The sequence below is a fragment of the Phyllobates terribilis genome, unplaced genomic scaffold, assembly GCF_046119375.1.
Source record: "Phyllobates terribilis strain yellow unplaced genomic scaffold, ASM4611937v1 Scaffold_284__1_contigs__length_2488782, whole genome shotgun sequence".
Classification (NCBI taxonomy): Eukaryota; Metazoa; Chordata; class Amphibia; order Anura; family Dendrobatidae; genus Phyllobates; species Phyllobates terribilis.
Genome location: NW_027363044.1, coordinates 81,495 through 103,518, shown reverse-complemented (window position 1 = coordinate 103,518; position 22,024 = coordinate 81,495). Strand labels below are relative to the sequence as shown.

The 22,024-nt window shown below is 50.0% G+C and overlaps 3 long non-coding RNA genes across 4 annotated transcripts in view; 1 reads left to right on the top strand and 2 right to left on the bottom strand.

The window, feature by feature from the left end:
* Positions 1 to 1,329: 1,329 nt before the first annotated feature.
* Positions 1,330 to 1,997, bottom strand: LOC141220361 (uncharacterized). The gene is made up of 3 exons (XR_012288663.1): positions 1,898 to 1,997; positions 1,494 to 1,555; positions 1,330 to 1,413 (listed from the first exon to the last, which is right to left on the bottom strand). It is a non-coding gene; the product is annotated as an uncharacterized lncRNA (long non-coding RNA).
* Positions 1,998 to 2,012: 15 nt separating this feature from the next.
* LOC141220360 (uncharacterized) lies at positions 2,013 to 4,124 on the bottom strand. Its single transcript, XR_012288662.1, has 4 exons — positions 4,029 to 4,124; positions 2,587 to 2,717; positions 2,310 to 2,376; positions 2,013 to 2,083 (listed from the first exon to the last, which is right to left on the bottom strand). It is a non-coding gene; the product is annotated as an uncharacterized lncRNA (long non-coding RNA).
* Positions 4,125 to 4,158: 34 nt separating this feature from the next.
* LOC141220359 (uncharacterized) overlaps positions 4,159 to 22,024 on the top strand; it is a 95,450-nt gene continuing 77,584 nt past the window's right edge. For both annotated transcript variants that reach the window (XR_012288661.1, XR_012288660.1), the window contains exons 1-2: positions 4,159 to 4,347; positions 18,510 to 18,595. This is a non-coding gene — a long non-coding RNA (uncharacterized lncRNA). The remainder of the gene's footprint in view (positions 4,348 to 18,509; positions 18,596 to 22,024) is intronic.

Genomic DNA, 22,024 nt, shown 5'->3' with positions numbered 1-22,024 from the left:
GGAAGGGCAGCCCTCAAGCCATGGTTCCCTAGAGGTTTCCTCCACAGGGGTTTTTCCTCTCCTGAGTGCTGGAGGGTGACTCTTCGTGAGTCGAGGGTTGTGCCATTTTCGGTGTCATGTAAATTTAAATAAAGTTGAGAACGTTTGACACCTAATTGCAATGCTTTGTGTATTTATTTTGTATGTGTCTGATTCATTTTGTTTGGGAGTCGGGGTCCATCACACTTCACTGAGTCATACGTCTGGACATCTGCTGCCAGCAGTTTTGCCCCAGGGGTTGCCCCTACTCTGGGGAGTTTGATGGAGCAGAGAAGACAAGAATTATAGCACTCATCCTCAGAATAAGGAATTCTATTACAGTACTACAAGCAGCTTCCTCGCCTCATTCACACAGTGAGTATTTTGGGCACTAATTTACATCAGTATTTGTAAGCTGAAAACCAGAGGGGAACAAACACAGTGAAAAATAGTAACTGAAACACTTTCACCTCTTCTGTTTTGGATCCACTCCTGGCATCTGCTAACAAATACTGATGCAAAATATCGCCATGGAAGTGCCCTAAATTCTTACTGACTGATTTGACTGTTTGAGTTGCAGTCAAGCAACAGAGGTTGCAAGCGTTAAAGGAGTTTTCTGGTATCAAAAACCCCTGTCCCCCTTGCCATTTTTCTCTATCCTGAACCTGTGCTGCCTGCCCCGATCTCAGACTGTCTGACCTAGTCCTTGTCTTCGCTCTCCTGTGTCTGGTACCCTGGTACCTCTGGAATGCTGCTATAGTCCCGGGGACTGCCCCGAAGTGGTACCTGGTGTCTATCGGCGGCCCAGTCTATCCTCACCACCAGAGGTTCTAGTGGAGACCCAGTAGACACCTAGTCACAACCCTCCCGTGGGGCAGTGGGTCCATATCCACCAGTGTTACACCCACATAGCAAATGTGGTACCAATATTCAAGAAGGGGATAACATCTGAGCCTGGAATTTATAGACCGGTAAGTTTAACTTGTACTGTGGGCAACATCTTTGAGGGTTTGCTAAGAGATACTAACCTGGAGCACCTCAATAAGAATAACCTAAACATATGATTATGAGGGATCTGTCCTGCAAACTAATCTGAAAAGATTCTATGGGGAGGTAAGTTCTAGGTTGGACCAGGGAAACTTAGTGGATGTTGTCTATCTGGACTTTTCAAAGGCATTTGATACGGTGCCATACAACAGGTTGGTACATAAAAATGTTCAATATATTATATGGTAAACTTGCTCCACGAAAGAACAAGTCCTTGTGTGGTCGATGGAAAAAATCAAGGAAAATATCAGTGATGCGGTCGTTACCTCTTGACAGCTCCGTTTGGTACTTGTTCTCTAGTCCCTCCATGGCCACGGTGATAAAAAATTCCCTGAAAAGCTCATTATTCTAATAAAAAAATACAAAGTAAGGAGCTGACACAAAGGAGAGCAGACAACTCGTATGTCGAAATAAGCAATTGCAGTTACCTTAATTTTCTCAAAGAAGGTGCCATTAATCACTATGTCGTATGCAGTGCAGCCGCATCCACCTGTAGGACAAAGTGCACCAGGACTTAGATACTTTGCGGTGCCGACTCAATCCATTGACCTTAGTAGGGCTGCTATGAATAAGTGGTATAAGTTCTTAAAGGGGAATCCAAGTAGTGGAAATCCCTTTAAGTCCCAAATCTAAACCAAAAAAGTTCAAAAGTCAACAACAAGATGTCAAACTTTATTCCGCAGACTGGAAGTGGACCTACCAGAACCTGTGGAGATGGCACCTTTGACCATTGAGGATAAGTAAGTTGTAATACTTGCTATTTTAACCCCTTTAAGGATATCTCTGGACTACCCCTTTAAAAAGAGACGCGCTGTATTAAAAAAAAACGTACTATTATCAACTTCAACGTGGGGCTCTCCAAGGCTCATGGGGACTCGATAGCCAGAGGGATCATCAGATTCCAGGATGCTGACTAACTCCTTCTCCGTCAGGTCCGGGGACGCTGGGATCTGGTTCGACTTGCAGATGTTAATAAAGATTTTGGTATTTTTGGATGTGCGAGTTTTAATGCAGAAACCTAACACAGAAATAAAAACAAAAACTGAACAAAAATACAATAAAATTGGCAAAAGCCAAGCAGCATTTACATGTAACCAACTGTATAAGAAAAAACGATGTGACCCCCCACGTTGGTTGCATCATGTGACCGTTGCAGTCAATAAGACCCCACTGCCCCACTGTGGTATCTGTCACATAATATGCACAAAGTAATCTGGATAATAATCAGAGGACGCCCATCTCACCCGATTGGGGTCTGATCTGTCTGCTTTCTGGTAAGTTCGGTATTCTGCTCTGTATCTCCTGTTTGGCCTGAAATGAGGCAACAAGTGAGAATCAGTGAGTAACATGAACAGGATGGGTCTGCAAACTGATTTTTCCTGCACCAAAATAGTACAACTGTGAGGGGTCTAAAGCCAACAATACACATTAGGTAAATGTTGGAGACTGCAGCGCCCCCGGCGGCTGACGGAGGAGACATTCACCCGGTGATTGCCGGCCTCTCCAATTCATCTTTCGTACCTTCATCAGCATCTGTTCATACAGCGCTTCCTCCATGTTTGTGCTCATTTCTGCAGACAGCAGCGACTTGTCAGACGCCATTTTTTCAGTCAAAGACAGAAGCTCAGGGATCTTGTTTTATAAGAGAAAACCTGAAAAATGAAAATATGTATTAATCTTCTCCACAGACAACGACAAGGGGAGAGTGCGGGAGCCTGACAGCCCACGGCACGACGGGGTGCGGGAGACTGACAGCCCAGGGCACGAGGGGGTGCGGGAGCCTGACAGCCCACGACAAGAGGGGGTGCGGGAGCCTGACAGCCCACGACACGAGGGGGTGCGGGAGCCTGACAGCCCACGGCACGACGGGGTGCGGGAGACTGACAGCCCAGGGCAAGAGGGGGTGCGGGAGCCTGACAGCCCACGGCACGAGGGGGTGCGGGAGCCTGACAGCCCACGGCACGAGGGGGTGCGGGAGCCTGACGGCCTACGGCACGAGGGGGTGCGGAAGCCTGACAACCCACGACACCAGGGGGTGCAGGAGCCTGACAGCCCATGGCACGAGGGGGCGCGGGAGCCCCACTGCCCACGACACCAGGGGGTGCGGGAGCCTGACAGCCCACGACACGACGGGGTGCGGGAGCCTGACAGCCCACGGCACGATGGGGCACAGTAGCCTGACAGCCCACGACACGAGGGGGTGCGGGAGCCTGACAGCTCACGACATGAGGGGGTGTGGGAGCCTGACAGCCCACGACATGAGGGGGTGTGGGAGCCTGACAGCCCCCGACAAGAGGGGGTGCGGGAGCCTGACAGCCCATGACACGTGGGGGTGCGGGAGCCTGACAGCCCATGACACGAGGGGGTGCGGGAGCCTGACAGCCCACGACATGAAGGGTGCGGGAGCCCGACAGCCCACGACACGAGGGGGTGCGGGAGCCCGACAGCCCACGACACGAGGGGGTGCGGGAGCCCGACAGCTCACGACACAAGGGGGTGCGGGAGCCCAACAGCCCACGACACGAGGGGGTGCGGGAGCCCGACAGCCCACGACACGAGGGGGTGCGGAAGCCCGACAGCCCACGACACCAGGGGGTGCGGGAGCCCGACAGCCCACGACACGAGGGGGTGCGGGAGCCCGACAGCCCACGACACGAGGGGGTGCGGGAGCCCGACAGCCCACGACACCAGGGGGTGCGGGAGCCCGACAGCCCACGACACCAGGGGGTGCGGGAGCCCGACAGCCCACGACACGAGGGGGTGCGGGAGCCCGACAGCCCACGACACGAAGGGGTGCGGGAGCCCGACAGCCCACGACACCAGGGGGTGCGGGAGCCCGACAGCCCACGACACCAGGGGGTGTGAGACCCTGACAATATTGGAAGTGGGATTCTGCACACCTACAGCTAGCTACTTATTGTCCTGAATGTAGTAATCACCTTGGCACATTCCCATCTTCTTACCTGTAGTACAGACGCCAAACACCACTACTCTGACTGCAATCACCCAGCTACAGCGTCACCACGCCTCAGCAACAGGGGAGCGTCTAGATTGGAGTTGATGTCTTGAGGGGGAGGAGTGATTTTATGGAATCATGATGTCACCGGAAGGGGCGGGGCCTTCTCAGTCCAGTGGACACTATTCCACCTGCAGCTGCAGCAGTGCGCACATTGTGCCGGGACAGGAGGATGGTGATGAGGAGCTCGTGTTCAGCGTTGTGCTGTGAGGACTGAGGCGGGGAGAACTGACCATGTGAATAAATGCTGTGCTGGCATAAAGGGGGTTGGTGTGAGGGGCATCCAGGGGGCTGTGTGGGTGGTGTGAGGGGGCCAGGAGTGGATTAAGAGTGGCAAGGGCCCAGGACACACACACACCTGATGTATCATGTGACATGTCACATGATCCCCTGTGATAGATCATGTGATAGTTCACGTGAAATTAATTTGGCACAATATTAATTATAATAATTTTTTTTAGGCTGTGTGCCCACTATTCGCTTTTTAAGCGTTTCCGCAGCGGCAATTCCGCTGCAGAAACGCTTAAAAATGCTTGGTAGAAGGTCTGCCATGTTCCCCAATGATAATCCGCATGTGCTGTGCACATGCGGAAATTTCCGCTGCGGATTATCATTGCGGAAAAATCCGCAGCACTACCAATTATTCTGCGGAAGTGCGGCGAAAAGAGGGATTGGAAAAGCGGATGCCTGGTGTGTTTGGAACCATACTTTGAAACATTGTGGAACCTCTGTGATTTGTCCTGGACAGTTACCTATTGAGGGATTTAAAGGAAACATCGCCCAAGGCATCTACCGTGACCTCAGATGGACTAGAGATCAGATAAGTCCATTTCTCTTTTTTGGTGTTTTGAACAGTATTTCTGTCATGTAATGGTACTCATTTGTATAAGTGGGTGATTGCTGCTCTTATCTATCTACCTACAGTACAGACCAAATTTTTTGACACACCTTCTCATTTAAAGATTTTTCTGTATTTTCATGACTATGAAAATTGTACATTTACACTGAAGGCATCAAAACTATGAATTAACACATGTGAAATTATATACTTAACAAAAAAGTGTGAAACAACTGAAAATATGTCTTATATTCTAGGTTCTTCAAAGTAGCCACCTTTTCCTTTGATGACTGCTTTGCACACTCTTGGAATTCTCGTGATGAGCTTCAAGAGGTAGTCACCGGAAATGGTTTTCACTTCACAGGTGTGCCCTGTCAGGTTTAATAAGTGGGATTTCTTGCCTTATAAATGGGGTTGGGACCATCAGTTGTGTTGTGCAGAAGTCTGGTGGATACACAGCTGATAGTCCTACTGAATAGACTGTTAGAATTTGTATTATGGCAAGAAAAAAGCAGCTAAGTAAAGAAAAACGAGTGGCCATCATTACTTTAAGAAATGAAGGTCAGTCAGTCCGAAAAATTGGGAAAACTTTGAAAGTGTCCCCAAGTGCAGTTGCAAAAACCATCAAGCGCTACAAAGAAACTGGCTCACATGAGGACCACCCCAGGAAAGGAAGACCAAGAGTCACCTCTGCTTCTGAGGATAAGTTTATCCGAGTCACCAGCCTCAGAAATCGCAGGTTAACAGCAGCTCAGATTAGAGACCAGGTCAATGCTACACAGAGTTCTAGCAGCAGACAAATCTCTTCAACAACTGTTAAGAGGAGACTTTGTGCAGTAGACCTTCATGGTAAAATAGCTGCTAGGAAACCACTGCTAAGGACAGGCAACAAGCAGAAGAGACTTGTTTGGGCTAAAGAACACAAGGAATGGACATTAGACCAGTGGAAATTTGTGCTTTGGTCTGATGAGTCCAAATTTGAGATCTTTGGTTCCAACCACCGTGTCTTTGTGCAACGCAGAAAAGGTGAACGGATGGACTCTACATGCCTGGTTCCCACCGTGAAGCATGGAGGAGGAGGTGTGATGGTGTGGGGGTGCTTTACTGGTGACACTGTTGGGGATTTATTCAAAATTGAAGGCATACTGAACCAGCATGGCTACCACAGCATCTTGCAGCGGCATGCTATTCAATCCGGTTTGCGTTTAGTTGGACCATCATTTATTTTTCAAAAGGACAATGACCCCAAACACACCTCCAGGCTGTGTAAGGGCTATTTGACCAGGAGGGAGAGTGATGGGGTGCTACGCCAGATGACCTGGCCTCCACAGTCACCAGACCTGAACCCAACAATAAATACACAGAGGAATGGATCCCATAAATAATTTGTCAACAAATAAGGACCACCCCCCTAAATTTTTGCTCATATACAGTACAGACCAAAAGTTTGGACACACCTTCTCATTTAAAGATTTTTCTGTATTTTCATGACTATGAAAATTGTACATTCACACTGAAGGCATCAAAACTATGAATTAACACATGTGGAATTATATACTTAACAAAAAAGTGTGAAACAACTGAAAATATGTCTTATATTCTAGGTTCTTCAAAGTAGCCACCTTTTGCTTTGATGACTGCTTTGCACACTCTTGGCATTCTCTTGATGAGCTTCAAGAGGTAGTCACCGGAAATGGTCCTCAAACAATCTTGAAGGAGTTCCCAGAGATGCTTAGCACTTGTTGGCCCTTTTGCCTTCACTCTGCGGTCCAGCTCACCCCAAGCCATCTCGATTGGGTTCAGGTCTGGTGACTGTGGAGGCCAGGTCATCTGGCGTAGCACCCCATCACTCTCCTGCCTGGTCAAATAGCCCTTACACAGCCTGGAGGTGTGTTTGGGGTCATTGTCCTTTTGAAAAATAAATGATGGTCCAACTAAACACAAACCGAATGGAATAGCATGCCGCTGCAAGATGCTGTGGTAGCCATGCTGGTTCAGTATGCCTTCAATTTTGAATAAATCCCCAACAGTGTCACCAGCAAAGCACCATCACACCTCCTCCTCCATGCTTCACGGTGGGAACCAGGCATGTAGAGTCCATCCGTTCACCTTTTCTGCGTTGCACAAAGACACGGTGGTTGGAACCAAAGATCTCAAATTTGACTCATCAGACCGAAGCACAGATTTCCACTGGTCTAATGTCCATTCCTTGTGTTCTTTAGCCCAAACAAGTCTCTTCTGCTTGTTGCCTGTCCTTAGCAGTGGTTTCCTAGCAGCTATTTTACCATGAAGGTCTACTGCACAAAGTCTCCTCTTAACAGTTGTTGAAGAGATGTGTCTGCTGCTAGAACTCTGTGTAGCATTGACCTGGTCTCTAATCTGAGCTGCTGTTAACCTGCGATTTCTGAGGCTGGTGACTCGGATAAACTTATCCTCAGAAGCAGAGGTGACTCTTGGTCTTCCTTTCCTGGGGTGGTCCTCATGTGAGACAGTTTCTTTGTAGCGCTTGATGGCTTTTGCAACTGCACTTGGGGACACTTTCAAAGTTTTCCCAATTTTTCGGACTGACTGACCTTCATTTCTTAAAGTAATGATGGCCACTCGTTTTTCTTTACTTAGCTGCTTTTTTCTTGCCATAATACAAATTCTAACAGTCTATTCAGTAGGACTATCAGCTGTGTATCCACCAGACTACTGCACAACACAACTGATGGTCCCAACCCCATTTATAAGGCAAGAAATCCCACTTATTAAACCTGACAGGGCACACCTGTGAAGTGAAAACCATTTCTGGTGACTACCTCTTGAAGCTCATCAAGAGAATGCCAAGAGTGTGCAAAGCAGTCATCAAAGCAAAAGGTGGCTACTTTGAAGAACCTAGAATATAAGACATATTTTCAGTTGTTTCACACTTTTTTGTTAAGTATATAATTCCACATGTGTTAATTCATAGTTTTGATGCCTTCAGTGTGAATGTACAATTTTCATAGTCATGAAAATACAGAAAAATCTTTAAATGAGAAGGTGTGTCCAAACTTTTGGTCTGTACTGTGGGTAGATAGATAAGAGCAGCAATCACCCACTTATACAAATGAGTACCATTATGACGCGCCCCCTGGGCCATGTTGTTAGGAATACCCGGAGCCGGATCAGATGGGGGTTGTAGTCTCCGAGTGGCTGTGACCCGGTCCGTGCCCAGGGTGTCAAGCTCAGTGTGCGGCAGTCCTTATAGATGTTATTAGTGTCGACTACGCCACCCGTTGATTTGCGGTCAAAAGGCCGCCGCTGCAAGATGGTCCGCTGAGGCTGGTGGTGTGTGTGCAGCTGCGGTAGTATAACCCCCAACGGGAGGGGTATAGCCTCAGGGGGTCAGCCGTGGAGGATGGTGGTTGTGAAGGTGCAGCAAGGAGACTCAGAGGCATAAAATGCAGTTCCAGGGTTTTACTTACTGGTGTTGCTCGGGTCACTGTGTACAGCAGTGACCACCCAAGCCGTGCTGCGTCCACCAGGTCCTGGACTCGGTCAACTCCCAGGCAACTCCGGAGTGTAGTCCTGAGCTCCCTTTCTGACTTGTCCTCCTCTCCGGCCTTCCCCACCAGGGATCCACCTAAGTCCGGCTCCCTCGGGCCTCTTGTTGGTAAACCCTTGTCTCTGGGTTCCCTGACCCTATTCTTGGTTTGCCTTCCGGGTGGATTTAGTGGGTGGTCGTGGCAGATCCTGCCCACGACCTCCGGTCTCTGGCTAAGGATTAGGGCCCTCCACCAGCTTGGGATCCGGTACCCTTGTGCCAACTCTTCACCCTCTGATCTAATTTTGGGTTCTTGGAGTTCCCTCTTCTCCCCCTCTGGGTCCTTCTTTCTCCTCTCTCTCTCTCTTGGCCTTGGAGCTGGCTGAGCTGCTCTGCTTCTCTGACTCAACTCTGACAGACTGACCCTGATCTAAGATGGTTCCCACCTTATATACTCCCTCTATGTGTGAGCTCAGGTGACCAGCACCCAATGAGCTCCTAGCTTTACCCAGGCTGCTCCCCCTATCTGCCCCTACACTACTGGGATGTTCCACCCCCCCTCCCACTCCAGCCAGGAACAGACACTGTCGTACCTGCACATAAACTGGTGGGAGTACCGTCGGTCTGTTCCTCGGAAATGGGATGTGTGTAGTGCATGCAGCTAACTGAGCTCAGTTCCACACTCCATCCTTACCCGGGAGTGGAATATCACACCTCTGGGTTGAGGTGCAATACCCCTGTAGCAGCCGAATCCTCAGGGTGCTACATTTACATGACAGAAATACTGTTCAAAACACCAAAAAAGAGAAATGGACTTATCTGATCTCTAGTCCATCTGAGGTCACGGTAGATGCCTTGGGCGATGTTTCCTTTAAATCCCTCAATAGGTAACTGTCCAGGACAAATCACAGAGGTTCCACAATGTTTCAAAGTATGGTTCCAAACACACCAGGCATCCGCTTTTCCAATCGCTCAAAGAAATATAGGAATGGAAGCACTTATCCTGGGTGCACCTATTATGGTCTCTCTCCTCTAACATTTCCCTGTCCCCTGATGAGCCCCATATCGAGGAGGGGGTGAAACGCGTTGGGACTTTTGTTCTTTGCTGATGGCTATATATTTCTTTGAGGGATTGGAAAAGCGGATGTCTGGTGTGTTTGGAACCATACTTTGAAACATTGTAGAACCTCTGTGATTTGTCCTGGACAGTTACCTATTGAGGGATTTAAAAGAAACATCGCCCAAGGCATCTACCGTGACCTCAGATGGACTAGAGATCAGATAAGTCCATTTCTCTTTTTTGGTGTTTTGACCAGTATTTCTGTCATGTAATGGTACTCATTTGGATAAGTGGGTGATTGCTGCTCTTATCTATCTACCTATATGAGCAAAAATTTAGGGAGGGTGGTCCTTATTTGTTGACAAATTATTTATGGGATCCATAAATTTGTGTATTTATTGTTTTTTCCACTGACATAAATGTTGTGTGATTTTTTGATGTTTAGCATGTCAATTATGGCATGACTAGTATATACTGCTGGTCAATATGTTTATTGTTTGTGTGTGTGCTTAGGGATACGTAGGGATAAGCAAGGGACAGCCTCCGAGGAGCGGGGACACCAATCTGCACTACTAGGGTGAAAACACTCCGATGTTAGGGAGGGAGAGATACTCCACTAGGGCTGCTTAGGGCAAGTCTGTCTGTACTACCTACCACCCTTATTATCCATCCCTCATATGGTGCTTTTATTGATATGTGTAGTTAATTTTTGTCCTAGTTGTACTATTGAGTACACTTTTAAATGGCTTTGATAGCAGCCTTCAGCTCGTCATCATTGTTGGGTCTGATGTCTCTCATCTTCCTCTTGACAATACCCCATAGATTCTCTATAATAGATTCTCTATGGGGTTAAGGTCAGGCGAGTTTGCTACCAACCAAGCACAGTGATACTGTTGTTTTTAAACCAGGTATTGGTACTTTTGGCAGTGTGGACAGGGGCCAAGTCCTGCTGGAGAATGACATTTCCATCTCCAAAAAGCTTGTCGGCAGAGGGAAGCATGAAGTGCTGTAAAATGTCCTGGTAGACGGCTGCGCTGAGTTTGGTCTTGATAAAACACAGTGGACCTACACCAGCAGATGACATGGCTCCCCAAACCATCACCGATTGTGGAAACTTCACACTAGACCTCAAGCAGCTTGGATTGTGGGCTCTCCACTCTTCCTCCAGACTCTGAGACCTTGTGGAGTGTGTCAGTGACTGCCTTCTGGACATCTGTCAAGTCAGCAGTCTTCCCCATGATTGTGGAGCCTACTGAAACAGACTAAAGGACCTTGTTAAATGCTTAGGAAGCCTTTGCAGGTGTTTTTTGTTAATTATTCTAATTTATTGAGATAATGACTTTTGTGTTTTCATTGGCTGTAAGCCATAATCATCAACATTAACAGAAATAAACACTTGAAATAGATGACTCTGTCTGTAATGACTCTATATGAGTTTCACTTTTTGTATTGAAGAACTGAAATAAATTAACTTTTTGATGATATTCTAATTTAGTGAGATGCACCTGGATTATTAGAATTATCACACCAGTACACCTGTTTTCTCATTTGCAAGATTTAAGTAAACCTTGTATTATATCTTTTTCATTTGTGAATGTCCTTATACTTTCAAGCAGAACCTAGACACCCCACAATGCAATAACCCATCGATCACTACAAGCCCTCCGTTTTCCATGGATATCCATATTATGGACTGAGTATACCTTTCTTATGCCTGAACTGCGCACCCCTCGGTGAAGACAGTGAGTTTTTTGGGGGCAGCTTATGGTCGTCTCAGGATATGAACACCCCCTGATCTGCTTGAAAATAGAACTGAAATAAAATGTTGAGAAAAAATGTCAAATATCAGGTTGACCCTTCAAGTCACTGTCTTGTAAATCTTTATCACTTCTCCACAGAATAGGTGATTGGTCTGAAATCACTCAGGGGGTAAAGAGACTCTGTCATCACAGAATAACTAATCAAACCAATGGCAGCCCCTCAGTATATCATGGCACCCTGTATTTTGATTGGCAGCTGTAGCTTTATAGACTCGAGCGGGGGTCTTAAACATTTGGCCACAGGGGCTGCTTCATGCAGGCCGCAGGCACCGTACACCTGGAGGATTGTGGCACGTCAGCACTTTTTCAGTGGAACATATTGCAGGCGCCGTGCACAGACAAGCTCTTTGCTCAGCTCTACCAATGCCAACTGTGGGTCAATCACAGGCCAGCAGCTAATGTCCGCAGGGGACCAGGATGGGAACAGGACTAGAAGATGAGGATCAGGATGTGGTACCACATTTTTAATCTTGATTTCTTTTTGTGTTTCTTAAAGCCATAAAGTTGCCATTTGAAATGACTTTAGTTTTGTGCCATGTCTGTGATCTGCTTTTTTTCAACAACATTAAACAACTGAATGAACATCCTCCGAGCCCGGTGACTCCATAATTTTTGCCAGGGGTTGTAGAAAAGAAATATGGTGTCCCTGAAAATAGCACTTTGTCTTGCTAAGAATGAAGCACAACCCCCCTCACCCCACTCAAATTATTTATTTTTCTAGGTGCGGACAATTATACCCCATTAAGGCTCATACACCTGGACTAGAGAAAAGCAAGTATGTGGTAAAGTGCACTGAACTGTCCGGCACAACAAGGGTGCACCGAGTGCCTGTACTACATTGGAGCCGTCTTTTTTTGTCTTTATGACAGAATCCCTTTGCAGAGTTACTATCCTTTAGGCAGAGTGCACGTGGTTATAATAATAGTCTAGCTAGTCCCATCCGTAGACATGAGTGATCGTGTGCTTCTCACACATGCCTAACATAGCTGTTTTGCTGTTTATTTACCCCAATTTGATCAATAAATTAATGCAGAATAATGTTTACTGCTCATTTCCAAGGGATCTTGGTGCAAGCCCCCCAAAAAATGCTTCTGTGCGCAGGCACAATCATTATTATTTAGATACGTCCGTTAGGCAAGCTATGCTACTGTGCCCAGAAATCATGTACCTCACTGCAGCAACTCAGTTCTAGTCATCTCTGTAGTGAGACAGAATGGAGTTACTGTATAGAGAACATACTTATATTCCTTACAGTGCACAGACATCACGAGCCTCCATACAGCAACTCCAAGCTAGTCACCTCTGTAGTGAGACGGCTAGCATGGAGTTGCTGTACAAGGGGCGTCCTTATACACAGTACAGTGCACAGAGATCATGGACCTCAGTGCAGCAACTCCCATCTAGTCACCTCTGTACTGAGACATCTAGACTGAAGTTACTGTACAGAGGACGTCCTTATACACAGTACAGTGCACACAAACTATGAATCTCACTACAGCAACTCCGATCTAGTCACCTCTGTACTGAGACATCTAGACTGAAGTTACTGTACAGAGGACGTCCTTATACACAGTACAGTGCACACAAACTATGAATCTCACTACAGCAACTCCGATCTAGTCACCTCTGTACTGAGACATCTAGATTGAAGTTACTGTACAGAGGACGTCCTTATACACAGTACAGTGCACAGAGATCATGGACCTCAGTGCTGCAACTCCGATCTAGTCACCTCTGTACTGAGACAACTAGACTGAAGTTACTGTACAGAGGACGTCCTTATACACAGTACGGTGCACAGAGATCATGGACCTCAGTGCAGCAACTCCGATCTAGTCACCTCTGTACTGAGACATCTAGATTGAAGTTACGGTGCAGAGGACGTCCTTATACACAGTACGGTGCACAGAGATCATGGACCTCAGTGCTGCAACTCCGATCTAGTCACCTCTGTACTGAGACATCTAGATTGAAGTTACTGTACAGAGGACATCCTTATACACAGTACGGTGCACAGAAATCATGGACCTCAGTGCTGCAACTCCGATCTAGTCACCTCTGTACTGAGACAACTAGACTGAAGTTACTGTACAGAGGACGTCCTTATACACAGTACGGTGCACAGAGATCATGGACCTCAGTGCAGCAACTCCGATCTAGTCACCTCTGTACTGAGACATCTAAATTGAAGTTACTGTACAGAGGACGTCCTTATACACAGTACAGTACACAGAAATCATGATCCTTACTGCAGCAACTCTGATCTAGTCACCTCTGTACTGAGACATCTAGATTGAAGTTACTGTACAGAAGACGTCCTTATACACAGTACAGTGCACAGAGATCATGGACCTCAGTACAGCAACTCCGATCTAGTCACATCTGTACTGAGACATCTAAACTGAAGTTACTGTACAGAGGACGTCCTTATACACAGTACAGTGCACAGAGATCATGAACCTTACTGCAGCAACTCTGATCTAGTCACCTCTGTACTGAGACATCTAGATTGAGGTTACTGTACAGAGGACGTCCTTATACACAGTACAGTGCACAGAGATCATGGACCTCAGTGCAGCAACTCCGATCTAGTCACCTCTGTACTGAGACATCTAGATTGTAGTTACTGTACAGAGGACGTCCTTATACACAGTACAGTGCACAGAGATCATGGACCTCAGTGCTGCAACTCCGATCTAGTCACCTCTGTACTGAGACATCTAGATTGAGGTTACTGTACAGAGGACGTCCTTATACACAGTACAGTGCACAGAGATCATGGACCTCAGTGCAGCAACTCCGATCTAGTCACATCTGTACTGAGACATCTAGATTGTAGTTACTGTACAGAGGACGTCCTTATACACAGTACAGTGCACAGAGATCATGGACCTCAGTGCTGCAACTCCGATCTAGTCACCTCTGTACTGAGACATCTAGATTGAAGTTACTGTACAGAGGACGTCCTTATACACAGTACAGTGCACAGAGATCATGAACCTCAGTACAGCAACTCCCATCTAGTCACCTCTGTACTGAGACATCTAGATTGAAGTTACTGTACAGAGGACGTCCTTATAGACATTAATCCAAGCAAAGTGGTATCAAAGTTTAGTTAAAATATAACCTTTACTTAGTGCAATTAAAAGGGTACAATAATATGTCATCCAGTAAGGTTGTGTGCCCACGATGCGTTTTTCAAGCGTTTATGCTGCGGAATTTCCGCAGCGTAAACGCTTGGGAAACGCTTGGTAAACCTTCCCCCATGGTCTCCAATGCAATTCCGCACTTTCAATGCCCATGCTGCGGATTTTTCCGCAGCGTTTATGCTGCGCTCAAAAATCTGCAGCATGTCCATTAATTTTGCGGAAGCGCTGCGTTTTCCCCGCCATCGACTTGCATTAGAACGCGCCAATTTGGCAAGACTCCATCTGTACTTGCGTAATTGGCGCGTTCTAATGTGCGGATGGTACCCGCGTGTGGAGGACAGGAGACTCTCCTCCACACCCAGGTACCATTAAAAGCTGTAAAAAAAAGAATAAAATAAAAAATAAAGATTATATTCACCTTCCGACGGCCCCCGGACTCCTTCCCTGTGCTTGCCGATAGATCGCGCAGGACTGAAGGACCTGCGGTGACGTCACAGTCATGTGACGGCAGGTCTTTCAGTACAGCGTACAGCGATCTGCCGGCAGCCAGCACAGGAGCGCAGCAAGACTGCAGGGGCCATCAGAAGGTAAGTATAGGTTAATTTTTTTATTTTTAACCATTCTCTCGGGTCACACTATATAAATCCATGCCGTTTGCATGGATTTATATAGTGTGACCTAGTTGTCACAAGCACTTTCCAAGTGATGCTAAAATCGCTTGGAAAGCGCTTGACACCCGCATGCGGAAATGCATGTGAAGAACGCTTCACATCCGCATGTCCCTGGCAGGAAAAGCGCATGTACAATCCGCATGTACAATCCGCATGTACGATCCGCATGTACAATCTGCATGTACAATCTGCATGTACAATCCGCATGTACAATCCGCATGCGTTTTTTTCTGCCAGGGAGATGCAGAAACGCTCAGGAAAAAATCCTGAGCATTTCTGCATCGTGGGCACATAGCCTAAGACAAAAACGAACAACATACAAACAAACTCAGAGGCAGTGGCGTACCGTCCATAGAGGCAGACCACGCAACTGCTATGGGGCCCGAGTGATCAGGGGGCCCGGCGTCGGATGTCCTGTCGATAGACACGCCCCTCTAGATGGCTACGCTGCATGCACAGCAGAGAGGAGTTGAGGCTGAGCAGCCTGAGCGACCATCATTAGAGCTGCCTAGTGGAGGCAGAGGAGCCGGCCGCGCTGCAGGGTAAGTCTCTGACTGGCTGCAGAGGGAGCCGGCCTGGCTGCAGGGTAAGTCTCTGACTGGCTGCAGAGGAGCCGGCCTGGCTGCAGAGTAAGTCTCTGACTGGCTGCTCAGGGAGCCGGCCTGGCTGCAGGGTAAGTCTCTGACTGGCTGCAGAGGGAGCCGGCCTGGCTGCAGGGTAAGTCTCTGACTGGCTGCAGAGGGAGCCGGCCTGGCTGCAGTGTAAGTCTTTGACTGGCTGCAGAGGAGCCGGCCTGGCTGCAGGGTAAGTCTCTGACTGGCTGCAGAGGAGCCGGTCTGGCTGCAGGGTAAGTCTCTGGCTGGCTGCAGAGGAGCTGGCCTGGCTGCAGGGTAAGTCTCTGACTGGCTGCAGAGGGAGCCGGCCTGGCTGCAGGGTAAGTCTCTGACTGGCTGCCGAGGGAGCCGGCCTGGCTGCAGGGTAAGTCTCTGACTGGCTGCAGAGGAGCCGGCCTGGCTGCAGGGTAAGTCTTTGACTGGCTGCACAGGGAGCCGGCCTGGCTGCAGGGTAAGTCTCTGACTGGCTGCAGAGGAGCCGGCCTGGCTGCAGGGTAAGTCTCTGACTGGCTGCAGAGGAGCCGGCCTGGCTGCAGGGTAAGTCTCTGACTGTCTGCAGAGGGAGCCGGCCTGGCTGCAGGGTAAGTCTCTGACTGGCTGCAGAGGGAGCCGGCAGGGCTGTAGGGTAAGTCTCTGACTGGCTGCAGAGGAGCCGGCCTGGCTGCTGGGTAAGTCTCTGACTGGCTGCAGAGGGAGCCGGCAGGGCTGCAGGGTAAGTCTCTGACTGGCTGCAGAGGGAGCCGGCAGGGCTGCAGGGTAAGTCTCTGACTGGCTGCAGAGGGAGCCGGCCTGGCTGCAGGGTAAGTCTCTGACTGGCTGCAGGGTAAGTCTCTGACTGGCTGCAGAGGAGCCGGCCTGGCTGCAGGGTAAGTCTCTGACTGGCTGCAGAGGGAGCCGGCCTGGCTGCAGGGTAAGTCTCTGACTGGCTGCAGGGTAAGTCTCTGACTGGCTGCAGAGGGAGCCGGCAGGGCTGCAGGGTAAGTCTCTGGCTGGCTGCAGAGGGAGTCGGCCTGGCTGCAGGGTAAGTCTCTGACTGGCTGCAGAGGGAGCCGGCCTGGCTGCAGTGTAAGTCTCTGACTGGCTGCAGAGGGAGTCGGCCTGGCTGCAGGGTAAGTCTCTGACTGGCTGCAGAGGGAGCCGGCCTGGCTGCAGGGTAAGTCTCTGACTGGCTGCAGGGTAAGTCTCTGACTGGCTGCAGAGGGAGCCGGCAGGGCTGCAGGGTAAGTCTCTGGCTGGCTGCAGAGGGAGTCGGCCTGGCTGCAGGGTAAGTCTCTGACTGGCTGCAGAGGGAGCCGGCCTGGCTGCAGTGTAAGTCTCTGACTGGCTGCAGAGGGAGTCGGCCTGGCTGCAGGGTAAGTCTCTGACTGGCTGCAGAGGGAGCCGGCCTGGCTGCAGGGTAAGTCTCTGACTGGCTGCAGAGGGAGCCGGCCTGGCTGCAGGGTAAGTCTCTGACTGGCTGCAGAGGGAGCCGGCCTGGCTGCAGGGTAAGTCTCTGACTGGCTGCAGAGGGAGCCGGCCTGGCTGCAGGGTAAGTCTCTGACTGGCTGCAGGGTAAGTCTCTGACTGGCTGCAGAGGGAGCCGGCCTGGCTGCAGGGTAAGTCTCTGACTGGCTGCAGGGTAAGTCTCTGACTGGCTGCAGAGGAGCCGGCCTGGCTGCAGGGTAAGTCTCTGACTGGCTGCAGAGGGAGCCGGCCTGGCTGCAGGGTAAGTCTCTGACTGGCTGCAGGGTAAGTCTCTGACTGGCTGCAGAGGGAGCCGGCCTGGCTGCAGGGTAAGTCTCTGGCTGGCTGCAGAGGGAGTCGGCCTGGCTGCAGGGTAAGTCTCTGACTGGCTGCAGAGGGAGCCGGCCTGGCTGCAGTGTAAGTCTCTGACTGGCTGCAGAGGGAGTCGGCCTGGCTGCAGGGTAAGTCTCTGACTGGCTGCAGAGGGAGTCGGCCTGGCTGCAGGGTAAGTCTCTGACTGGCTGCAGAGGGAGCCGGCCTGGCTGCAGGGTAAGTCTCTGACTGGCTGCAGAGGGAGCCGGCCTGGCTGCAGGGTAAGTCTCTGGCTGGCTGCAGAGGGAGCCGGCAGGGCTGCAGGGTAAGTCTCTGACTGGCTGCAGAGGGAGCCGGCCTGGCTGCAGGGTAAGTCTCTGACTGGCTGCAGAGGGAGCCGGCCTGGCTGCAGGGTAAGTCTCTGACTGGCTGCAGAGGAGCCGGCCTGGCTGCAGGGTAAGTCTCTGACTGGCTGCACAGGGAGCCGGCCGGGCTGCATGGTAAGTCTCTGACTTGCTGCAGAGGGAGTCGGCCTGGCTGCAGGGTAAGTCTCTGACTGGCTGCAGAGGAGCCGGCCTGGCTGCAGGGTAAGTCTCTGACTGGCTGCAGAGGGAGCCGGCAGGGCTGCAGGGTAAGTCTGTGACTGGCTGCAGAGGGAGCTGGCCTGGCTGCAGGGTAAGTCTCTGACTGGCACTCTGTACTGTAAGTGTGAAATGTAAATGAATTTCTTTTACTTTGTGTCCTGTTTTGGATGTGCGGGTGTTAAGGCAGGGGGGAGGGGTCGTGTTTGGAATTCTGCCAACTATCTAGGGTAACTGGGGAGGAGGGCTGCAAACAAATAAAAAGTCAGGAAGCCCCTCACACCAAGCCACTGTCTTGTGTCTGTCAGTCACCACAGAGATCCTGAACCTGGGACCAGAGGGTTGAGCTAAACATTAGGACACCTGTGACAATGGAAGCCTATTAATAAATTGTTTAAATGACTTCTTTACACACATTTATCTGCATTGCAGATCATGCACTCCTAATGAAGGATTAACTGAAGGAGGAATGGACAGGCTGCAGAGTGCACAGCAGAGCAAAGGACACGGCTGTCAGAGTGAGTACATCTGACCCCAGACCATCACTAATCACTAGTATTGCTGCAGCTAGCCACACTGTATGTGCGCACAATGCGTACCAGCCTGCGGCCCCAATGCTGCGGAATAGCTACCATTTTTTTTTCACCTGCAGACTTTCCTTTGACGCTGCATAAACACGCAGCGTCAAACCCGCAGCGGCTCCGGATCATGGGCACATAGCCTAAGGGTACGTTCCCACGTTCAAGATTTGCTGCGGTTTTGACGCTGCATATTTATGCAGCGTCAAACCCGCAACAGCCAGATGTTACAGCATAGTGGATGTTCTTTTCTGTCCACTATGCATCTCTGTGCACCAGCGGATCACCAGCGGAAACTGAGATGCGGCGTGTCCTTCAGACCCCGAGCATGTCGATTTCTCTTGTGGGTCCGCATGTAGACTTTCCTCATAGACTTGCTTAGTTGAGGAAGATCCGCATGTGTAAAAATGCGTGTCCAGTAATTTACATAATAAGTACAAAAATTCTGCAGCGTGAAAACCGCAACAAATCCTGAAAGTGGGAATGTACTCTTAAAAAAGTTATCCACTACTTTGACATTGATGCTCTATCCATAGGATAGGGCATCAATGTATGATCGGCCGGGGTCCCGGACGCCCCATCCCCATCAATCAGCTGTTATCATGCCGGCGGCAGCGGCCACAAGTCCTTATCTGCGGTGCTTGGCCGTCCATCTGTAGTGGCCGCCGCTCGTAACTGCACATCCGCCTCCCATTCAATTGAATAGGAGGCGGATATACAGTTACAAGCGGCCGCCACTATAACTTGACGGCCAGGCACCACAGGCAAGGACTTCCGGCCGGCGGCCACCGGCACGATAACAGCTGATCGGCAGCGATGCCACGTGTGGGACCCCAGCCGATCATACATTGATGCCCTATCCTAAGGACAGGGCATCAATGTCAAAGTAGTGGACAACCCCTTTAAAGGGTTGTCCAGTCTTGAGATGAAAGTCTGCAATCACTCTATGACTGCAGACTTCTGAATCCTCAGAGCGCACACATCGCGTGCAGGCGGTCATGCCACCACAAGTATGTGATTTGTGTTATGATCTGCAACATGAACTAAGGAAAGATAGGGGAAGGCTGTCCCTACAATAAGACTAAGCTGAATCCCTACGTTGTAGCGGGCTGCCTGTTCCGAGTGAACAGACCCGCCTTAGTCTTCAGCTAGTCTGAACGGAGACCTATAGCATAAAGGAGAGGGGTCCCTAAAAGAACTAAGGACTGGGACAAAAATGGGACACCTCCTAAACAGAGTAGTTGCAGAACACAAAAATACAAACTGACAAAAGGGTACTAGAGGTCCCAGAAGGACCAAGCGAGCTGCCAGATAGGCACAGAAGCACCTGGCTAGAGAAGCAGTCAAACAACACTGAAGTCCAACAGAGCCAAAAGGGCGGAGCTGTAATATAAAGGCAAATGGTCACATGACCGCTATACACAGGAAGGAAAAAACAAACAAACAGGAGGGTTCTAACAATTTGCATGCTTCCAGTCACATTCTGACTAGACGTGTTCGTCCTCGATCAATACAAGGGAACTGAATGCGGCCGAGCACGTTTAATCGACACGTGACCACAGATATGCAAAACACATACTTGTACGTGACCAGCTACTCTTGCCACTGTCATCGAAGAATCCTGACAGCGTATGATGTGAGGATTCAGATGACCGTAGTCATATAGAGCGATTGTAAACTTTCAGCCCAAACTTGGACAACCCCTCTGTGTTTATGTATGTGTGGCACCCCAGGGGTCTGGTTTCCACAGTAACAAGCAATGTTATGTCTGAGAGCAGGTGGGAGGTCTCTTGGTCAGGGATCCTGTGCATGCCACACCTCCTGCCCAGTCCTGGGAGGGGAAGAACTTCCCCTGTATAAACCTGGGGCTGAGGCAGGGTTAGAGAGTTCAGAGGGAGAGTTCAGCCAGGAGGGCTGACAGGGAGCTGTGGCTCCGGCTGGGCCCAGCTCCTGGGCCATGCCAGAAGTAGAGAAGAGAAGCAGCATAGGAAGAAACAACAGGAGCTCTGTGGGAGCAGTGCTACAAGGAGTCAGGGGCTGGCAGCTGCAGAGCTCGCCCTGACTGAGAAGATTTCTTACCGGACCCGGAGTCCGAGGCTGTGGGGACTAACTCCTACCCAGCAGCAGAATCCGTCAGGCAGGGGATTTCAGGTCCTCTGGCCAAGAAACCCGAAGGCACGGTCACACGCATGGGACCAGCACCGCCGTCATGGAGCGGAAGCTACTAGAAGGCCCCGAGTCACCGGCCATACGGGTGAGCACCACACGGTACACTCAGGGACGTGGGCTACTTATACCCGCCTCTAGCAAGGTAGCCAGAAGAGTACAGTCAGTTTGGGAGGCCTACAACTCCGCCTGGCCAGGGGAGATCCCATCTGCTCAAGGACTGACCAGGCCCCGATCGCTAGCCAGTACTCCGGGAGGGTCTATCTTTGTCACCAGTAAAGACCCTGAATCACACCGCAGCGTCTCTGAGTGATTCCTGCTACCCCCATCATCCACGTCGGCTGCCCTGAAGCCATACCCCTCCCGTTGGGGGTTATACCATCCACGCTGCACCATCCTTCCACCGGCCTCAGCGGTCTGCCCTGCAGCGGCAGCTCCATAGCTGCATTCAACGGGTGGCGTAGTCGTCCTACATCTACCGCTGATACAGCGCCACTTAGTCTGACTCCCTGGGCACGGACCGGGTCACCGCCACGAGACTACAACCCTCAACAGATCCGGCTCCGGGTAAGCTCCCGCCTGCGCAACGCAGCGCGACACAGGCCCAGGGGCGCGTCATATGTATATCGCCTCCAGACAGAATAAATTAAGTGTGAACAGGCGCTGCTGCTATCACTGCATAATAAAGAATACAGTCGCCTCTGTAAGCGTAGAGATATGGAAAATGAAGGTACTTGGTGCATAAATTGGCCAATTCATGGGAGCCCATCAAGAACAACAAGATGTACCATTCTTTCATAGGACTAACCAAATTTAAAGTGTGCAAATTGAAGTGGTCAGTGCCAAAAAGTGCCTGTTTCTGCCATTTTCCCATAACTCCACCTGATGAAGGCAGCAGACCGCTGCAGAAACGTGTTGTGGGCATTAATACTTCAATAAAGAGGTTTGTTTTATCCTTTTCCAGCGCCTTATCCAGTTTCTAGCGCCCCACTGACCACTTCAATTTGCACACTGTTCACTTTTCCCTTGGGAGTTGTGGCTGGAGGCTGCAGAGAACTGGATACAATTTCAGCTGCAGGACCTGTAGGACCTGCGATGATGTCATCACCCATGTGACCCCACCCGGAATCACATGATTGGAAGCTCCATCTGCTAATCCAGAGGAGACACTGAAGGCATCGTGGCAGCGCTATCAGCGCCAGT